The sequence below is a fragment of the Anoplolepis gracilipes genome, chromosome 1 (genome assembly GCF_047496725.1).
Source record: "Anoplolepis gracilipes chromosome 1, ASM4749672v1, whole genome shotgun sequence".
In the NCBI taxonomy this organism is placed as follows: Eukaryota; Metazoa; Arthropoda; class Insecta; order Hymenoptera; family Formicidae; genus Anoplolepis; species Anoplolepis gracilipes.
The window spans coordinates 20,673,393-20,681,433 of NC_132970.1; the positions used below are offsets into that span (position 1 = coordinate 20,673,393).

Sequence of the window (8,041 nt, forward strand, 5' to 3'; positions counted from 1 at the left end):
TAAACACAAGAAGATATTGAATGTTTATATGTTTGTGATTGCTTTTACTCCCGACTCCCGACTGCTGCCAATATATGATTACTAACTATTTTATTTCCGTAGAATTTATATAATATATAATACGCGCAACAAATCACTAGTTGAAATATAAATATTTAAAGTAAATTAAAGATTTTAGTTTAGTGAAGCTTGACATCTGTTTTCGAATGCGAAATAATTTTTAATGTTACAATTTTCATCGACAGTATAAAAGATCATATGAAAATTAAGGTCGATGAAAGTAATAGACTAAATGATGGAAATAGACGCAAAATTATATGCGAGAGAGTTACTATTATTTTTTTATAATAGTTTTTATTATCTTAACGTTTTACGTAGCTATGTGTAGTAGAATATTTATTACATTATCGAGACATTTAACATGATCTCATTGTCAGTGTATTACTTATTGAATATTAAACATTTTTAAATTAATTAAACACACTAATTCTTAATTTTTTTCTAAATAAATAAAAAGAAGTACAAATTGCGATCCTTTTTAAAAATTTTAATTTATACTTTTGATTATGTATGACAAGTAATTAGATTTTAAAATTATGTAAAAATGTTAGTTTTTTCGTAATGTGTTAATTTTGTAGAATAATGCTATTATACTTTTATTATTTTATTATGTTAATAATAAGTGTCATGTATTGTTATTATATACATAGATACATAATAATATAAACATTATGTAATTTATTAATTTGTTTATATAATATATCGAATTATATATAAATATATAAAATATATATTGAATTAATATTACTTATTGTTAAATATACATTATGAAATAATAAAAATTGTATACTGTAATAATTTGTATTTTATTTTAGCCTTATCTTATTAGCGTTTAATGATTTATTTTTAATTTAAAACCTTTCTCTGCAAAAATGTCTGAGAATCAAGTTTTTGAGGAATTGATAGTTGAAAATCAATAGCTGGATGTTTTCATAAACATAGTTTCAATAGTGCAAATAACAAAAATGTGTGTTTTAATTAATTTTAAATAGAATGTATTTTTTTAAATGTTGAATTTAATTTTTATAGATATATAATATTAAAAAGTGATTTTTTCGCGTGCGCATAAGAAAAATAATTTTGCTTGTATATGTGATATTTTGTAAAAGAAATATTCATTTCAAAAAATATACATATTCATAATAAAAGATAATATTATACATATACACATATGTAATATATTTACACATTATTGATCATATAATGTGTATATTATAGTGTATATATTTATATATATATATATATATATATATATATATATATATATATATATACACACAAAAGAACTTAAAAGGTAAAAATATGCGCTAAAACAAGATTGGATGAAAATAATATTCAAATACTCTGTACTTGATAAAAAAAATTTTTCTTTGTCTTATACACTATGGAACATCTGTCTGTCACTAATATATCGCACAGATTAGAGATTATAAAAATAGTCATAAAAAGAAACGATTATTTGCGAAGAGAGAAAAGAGAAAGAAGAGACAAAAAGAATCAATGGAGAGTCATCAGGCTCATTGATCGTAGCTTTCGCGTGTATTTCTCGAATCTCCAAAGGTGGTCCACAATTAAATGTTGGTGCGAAACGTTTGAGCGTGTACTCCTCTCAAAGCGTATACTATCAAAAAAAAAACGCTAAGAGGCGCTCATCTGACCAATACCACGCCCGTTCACAGGATCCTCTCGCGTCGGCATCCAACGATAAAACACGATATTTATACACCGGGCGTATACTATAATTGACGATATAAGGAACCCGCGGTCTTGCAGTAGACGATGCCTATACAAGTGTAATCCATTAAGATGTACCCGCTTTGTTTCTTCGTTGGTGAATGAGCGCGCAACCACCGACATCGACTAGAATCACACTACATATAACGCACATGTGCACGCATTGATTTGTCTCGCAAACATATAATTTTGTTCTATTCAAATGGCTGTCGCCGATTATAAACGCGTGATTATATGCTCTTTTCAGCAAGAAAAGAAAACAGCAATTGAAAGAATAATATAAAAGTATAATCTTATAATTTACAGTGTAACAATGTAATGTATCAGATAACTGAATTTCATATTTCCTAAAAAGGAATATAAAAAAATAAATTACTACATAAAAATGCTAAAATTACATTACAAAAAAAATATGTAAAATTACTTAATTAATTTAATGTTGTTAATTTAATTAGATAATTTTGTAGTATTTTTGTTAAAGAATATACGTAGATATGTAAATAAAATTTTCTATAATTCGTTCTTCCACGCCTTGTTAGCTACAAGTAATATATATCACGCCACGCACGGCGCACGTGATTTGCAGTTATAACATATGTAATGTATGTACCTTCCGAAATATACTTTCTTTGTCCTAAGCAACAAATATGAGCACATCTTTCACTTATCGTAATAATTTATTAATTTTTTATTAATGAAAGTTTATTTTATTATAATTTATTAAAGATACAGTTTTTTTTACAAATTATATATATATACAATATATTTGCACATTATAGATGAGAAAAAATTATATCAGATATAAAATATAAGTGCCACAAAATTAAGAAAAAGAAATGTCAAATTACATCTACAATAATATATTATATGATATATATCTATATATATATATATATATATATATATATATATATATATATATATATATATATTTATACGTATACGACAAAGACGGAAACAAAGAACTTACAATTGGGCATTAAATAATTAGAACATCTAACAGTGTATCTATTATGACTTCTCGAAGAGCGGTTGTGCCAAAATAGAATTCAATGAGTATAAATTAATTTAGCTAGTTAGCCAACAGGCGACACACACACACAAGCACTATCATCGGTAGAACGGGCCTGTAATAAAAGCGCGGAGTAGCACTTTCGTACACACGTCGTTATGCGTGTCGTATACCGCGCAACACGTTAACTGGGTTATATTATCGGATTAATTAGCCGCTTGCTCGCCGTTACAATCGGTCGTTACAGTGATCAGCTAACAGCATATCGATAGTTGCTAAAACACTCTCGTTGAAAATATCCGATTAGCTGATGTCACACAATCGACGCGCTGACATTAATAAAGTTGCGATAAAAAATTGTCACCCACTATAAGTCGTGAATGTTAATTAGTTTGAGATATATATAATTATGTTTAAATCAAGCATTAAGGAATTATATATTGCTCTTATATTCAAATCTTACTTAAAATTCAATTGTTGATATTATTTGCGTCTGAAATTGTTTATTCTTTTATATGAAAAATAATGTTTTATATATATTTTCTAAATTTAAAATAATTATTAAATATTGAATTCTACTATAAACGGATGAAACAACGAGTGCAAATATAAATCATTTCTTTATACCGATTATACTGTCGAATTAATTAGGTCCTTAACGTATGTTGCACGAGCGATGGTATAACAATCAGCTAATGATGTATCGATATACATCGAGCGGTTCCAGTCACAAGGCCCACAGGCTATTAAACGGCGTGTAAACGCTTGCGTTACGAGACGAGCGTGCGTCAATACTGTTAACATGTATCGTTTAAGAGCTAATAAAGCTGTATTAATTACATTAAAAATTGTTATTCGGTCGTATGATTCAAGTTAATACTAATAGATTAGGGTTCTCCATAGTTAAAATTAATGATGATTTGTAGGTATAAATAATTTGTCTTATAGGAGCGTCGTTACTTTTAAAATTTTCATTGTATATTCATGCATTTAAACATGTGCTAAAATCAATTTTGAGATTTATCTTCGGATTCTATCTGTTTTAATAAAACAGATGAAAGGGTTGAAAGGATTAGGACAAGCTTATTTCTTATGAGTTATAAATATGTGAATTGTTAGATCTGACGTGCTTTGAAAATATTTGTCGCATAATTGACATTGATATATTGAAAACGTATTTTCCTTTTTTTCCATTTTTTTAAATTAAAGGTGCTATTTCTTTTTTTAGCTTGTCACTGTTATTCTGAAACATTACAAAAAGCCATTTTTAACTATATTATTTTAGATAAATAGTATTATATATTTATATGTATTATATAAATACACACATAGCAGTTCGTACAATTTATACAGAAAAAAATTAAATATAAGAATCTGAGCCTTAAACTGTAATTTAAAAACTTTTAATTTTTACATGATATTTTCAGTCGTTAAACTTGTAACATTATTTACATACATATTTCACTTGTTATAGCCAAATGTCTATAGATTATTATAAAAATAATACATTATAAAATAATAAAAATTGTAAATTATATATATAATGTAAAAATTATATAACTATATATAATAATTTGTATTTTAAATTAGAATTATCTCATCATTAGCGCTTAATGGCATATTTTTAAGATTAATTTAGAATCGATTTTTTCTCTATAAAAATACCCCATCAGTTTTTGAGTAAATGGCAATTGAAAATCAAAAGAATTTTTTTATAAGTCTATTTTGAATGGTGCAAACAATAAAATGTGTTTTTTAATTATTTTAATTTATTAAAAAGACTCTACTTTAAAGAAATTTTAATTTTAATTTTATAGAGATGTATAATATGGAAAAGAGAAGTGATTATTTCGCGCGCGCATAAAAGAATAATTTTGCTTAATATTTTTGTAAAAACAAAATTGATTCTAATACTCTTATACGCTAGATACAAAATAATATATTATATAATTCACATACATATTGATGATAGAATAATTTTAATTATAAATTTTTTAATGTATTCATTAATATTTTGTGCGTATACGCATATATCTACGTATCTATATCGACCGAAATTATTAAATCACGATGACTTCGAGCGCGAGTATTTTCTCACCAGAGTCAATGCAGAAATATTAACAGAAATATATCAGAAATATAATATAATATCCTTTCATAACTGAAGCTCTTGCGAATCTTCGATCGGGGATAAAAAAAAGAACAAAACTTGAAAAAGTTGAAAAAAAAAAACAGGAAGCCGTTGGTCGGTTGTCATTGTCAATTCGAACTAATTCTGGGAATGAGTCGCCTATTTAATGCCGCTTAGTTTAGTGCGGACCATTATTTATAACAAAAATTGTATGAATTTGAAGTATTTTATAAGATTATCATTACTTTTAAAAAATTCATCGTGTACGATGCATTTAAACAAGCACTGAAAACATTTTTCTCTTTCTGGCTTAATTTGTCCGTTTATTTTGGCGGGATGAGCTAGAAGTAATATTATATACTTACCTAATTTTGTTTATTATGATCTTCTAACATGTGAGCCATGTAACTAGTTATTGTATAGAATCTTCTTTGGCACATGCTACAACAAATTACTGGTATTTGAGGCTCTCGATTCTTGTTATAGGGGTTCATTCCTGACACTAGAAAAAATAATTTTTTTTAACTAATATTTTAGATAAACTATTGTTCTAAATAAATCGCATATTTATCTTATAAGCACACAAATTCGTATAATTTTTACATGACATTTCCAAACTTGTAAAAAATATATAATTTTTAAATTTCAGTACATGACACTTCTACTGTTTACCTTGAAACATTCTATATATGTATACATATTTTGATCTATTATGATTAAATCTCTGCAGATAAAGATTATTTTGTTGTATTTCTTTGTTTTTTTTTGTATTTTTCTTATTATGTTTATTTATATTATCGTTACTATTATTGTTTATTAATGTTATTTTAATATTATTTATATTGTTGTGTTCCAACTATCAAAATTAGCGTTAACTTTTGGTGACTTTGAAAACATTCAACTTCAAGCAAATAATAAATCAATAATAACGAATTTTTTATATATTTCTCTGTTTCTCTTAAAGTTAGACTTTTTTCAAAATGCGGTAAATATGTAGAAAAGGTCACATCAACCAAACGAGACCGCCAATTAAATTATTAGGAAAAGTTGATCAGTACTTTTCTCTCTATAACATATATCAAGGTCAACATCATCGACGAGGTGTGACCTTTTCTAGATATTTACTCAAAATGCTATGTCATATTCGTATAGATATACGTATAAAAATCTGAATTCAGATAATTTTCTTCTAAAACGTGAGTGATGCTCAGAATTTACAAATAAAAGGACTAATAATTTGCATTTTTTAAATTTATTTATATTTAAAAATTAGATTATTCAAATCGGTTTTACTTTGTTGATTTTATAAAAGAACATTATTATTATTTTACGGCTTGTATTATATATTCTTATACTATTTAAAATTTACTTTTATTTTTCTTATCAAAATTTTAAATGCCAATGTATAAAAATTAAAAGTTTATAATATACATATATTATAATAAAATAATGTAAAAATATTATACATATGATTTTCTTACTTTTTCAGTGCTTATTTCTCCGTATAGTGTGTTAAATAAATTGCTTATGTAATTTATTTTACACTAACTTTGCTACTTGTCACACTTGTAACGTCTCACTTTGTACTGCCAGGCAACTGCCACTCGCCACAGTTAAATTTGATGTTACAAGGACGAATAAACACAAGAAGATATTCAATGTTTATATGTTTGTGATTGCTTTTACTCCCGACTCCCGACTGCTGCCAATATATGATTGCTAACTATTTTATTTCCGTAGAATTTATATAATATATCATACGCGCAACAAATCACTAGTTGAAATATAAATATTTAAAGTAAATTAAAGATTTTAGTTTAGTGAAGCTTGACATCTGTTTTCGAATGCGAAATAATTTTTAATGTTACAATTTTCATCGACAGTATAAAAGATCATATGAAAATTAAGATCGATGAAAGTAATAGACTAAATGATGGAAATAGACGCAAAATTATATGCGAGAGAGTTACTATTATTTTTTTATAATAGTTTTTATTATCTTAACGTTTTACGTAGCTATGTGTAGTAGAATATTTATTACATTATCGAGACATTTAACATGATCTCATTGTCAGTGTATTACTTATTGAATATTAAACATTTTTACATTAATTAAACACACTAATTCTTAATTTTTTCTAAATAAATAAAAAGAAGTACAAATAGCGATCCTTTTTAAATATTTTAATTTATACTTTTGATCATGTATGACAAGTAATTAGATTTGAAAATTATGTAAAAATGTTAATTTTTTCGTTATGTGTTAATTTTGTAGAATAATACTATTATACTTACTTTTATTATTTTATTATGTTAATAATAAAAGTGTTATATATTATGTTATTATAAAAAGTGATTTTTTCGCGTGCGCATAAGAAAAATAATTTTGCTTGTATTTATGATATTTTGTAAAAGAAATATTTATTTAAAAAAATATATATATTCATAATAAAAGATAATATATTATACATATATACATATGTAATATATTTACACATTATAATTGATAGTGTGTATATTATGGTGTATATACATATGTATATGCAATATGTGCATATCTTATATCTTATATTTGACATGATATTATAAATCAAATATTTACGTACATATAATCAAATAGCTTGATAAAAAAATCTGTAAATATGTTTATGTGGACAAATCTGGTGACAACTAATAATTCATTTATATAATGAATCATATTTAGTTATCTACATTGATCATAATTTTTATCTTGTTGCGACACATTCGGACACGAATATATATCTTGTGAGAATCACAAGAAATATAGTTATAAAATAGCTTTAAATAAAATTATAGAATATTAACAAATATATTAGAAATATTAATGTTCGTTATTTTTAAAACAAAACAAATGGAGAAAAAGAAAGAGACGTTGGGAAAATAAAAAAAATAAAAACAGAAAATTGATATCATTTTATCATCGTCATTTCGATTCGATTTCAGAAATGAGTTGCCTGTTTAATTGCGTTATCTTAATGCGATTTGTAGGTATAATCGTGAATTATATGTTAATATGATTTACGAGAAAATCATTACTTGCAAAATGTACATCGCATACGATATATTTTAATGTTTGCGAAAGT

General features: G+C 25.1%; 1 long non-coding RNA gene across 1 annotated transcript; it reads right to left on the reverse strand.

The window, feature by feature from the left end:
• Positions 1-2,713: 2,713 nt before the first annotated feature.
• Positions 2,714-6,633, reverse strand: LOC140663848 (uncharacterized). The gene is made up of 3 exons (XR_012046348.1): positions 6,419-6,633; positions 5,303-5,439; positions 2,714-4,049 (listed from the first exon to the last, which is right to left on the reverse strand). It is a non-coding gene; the product is annotated as an uncharacterized lncRNA (long non-coding RNA).
• Positions 6,634-8,041: the final 1,408 nt, after the last annotated feature.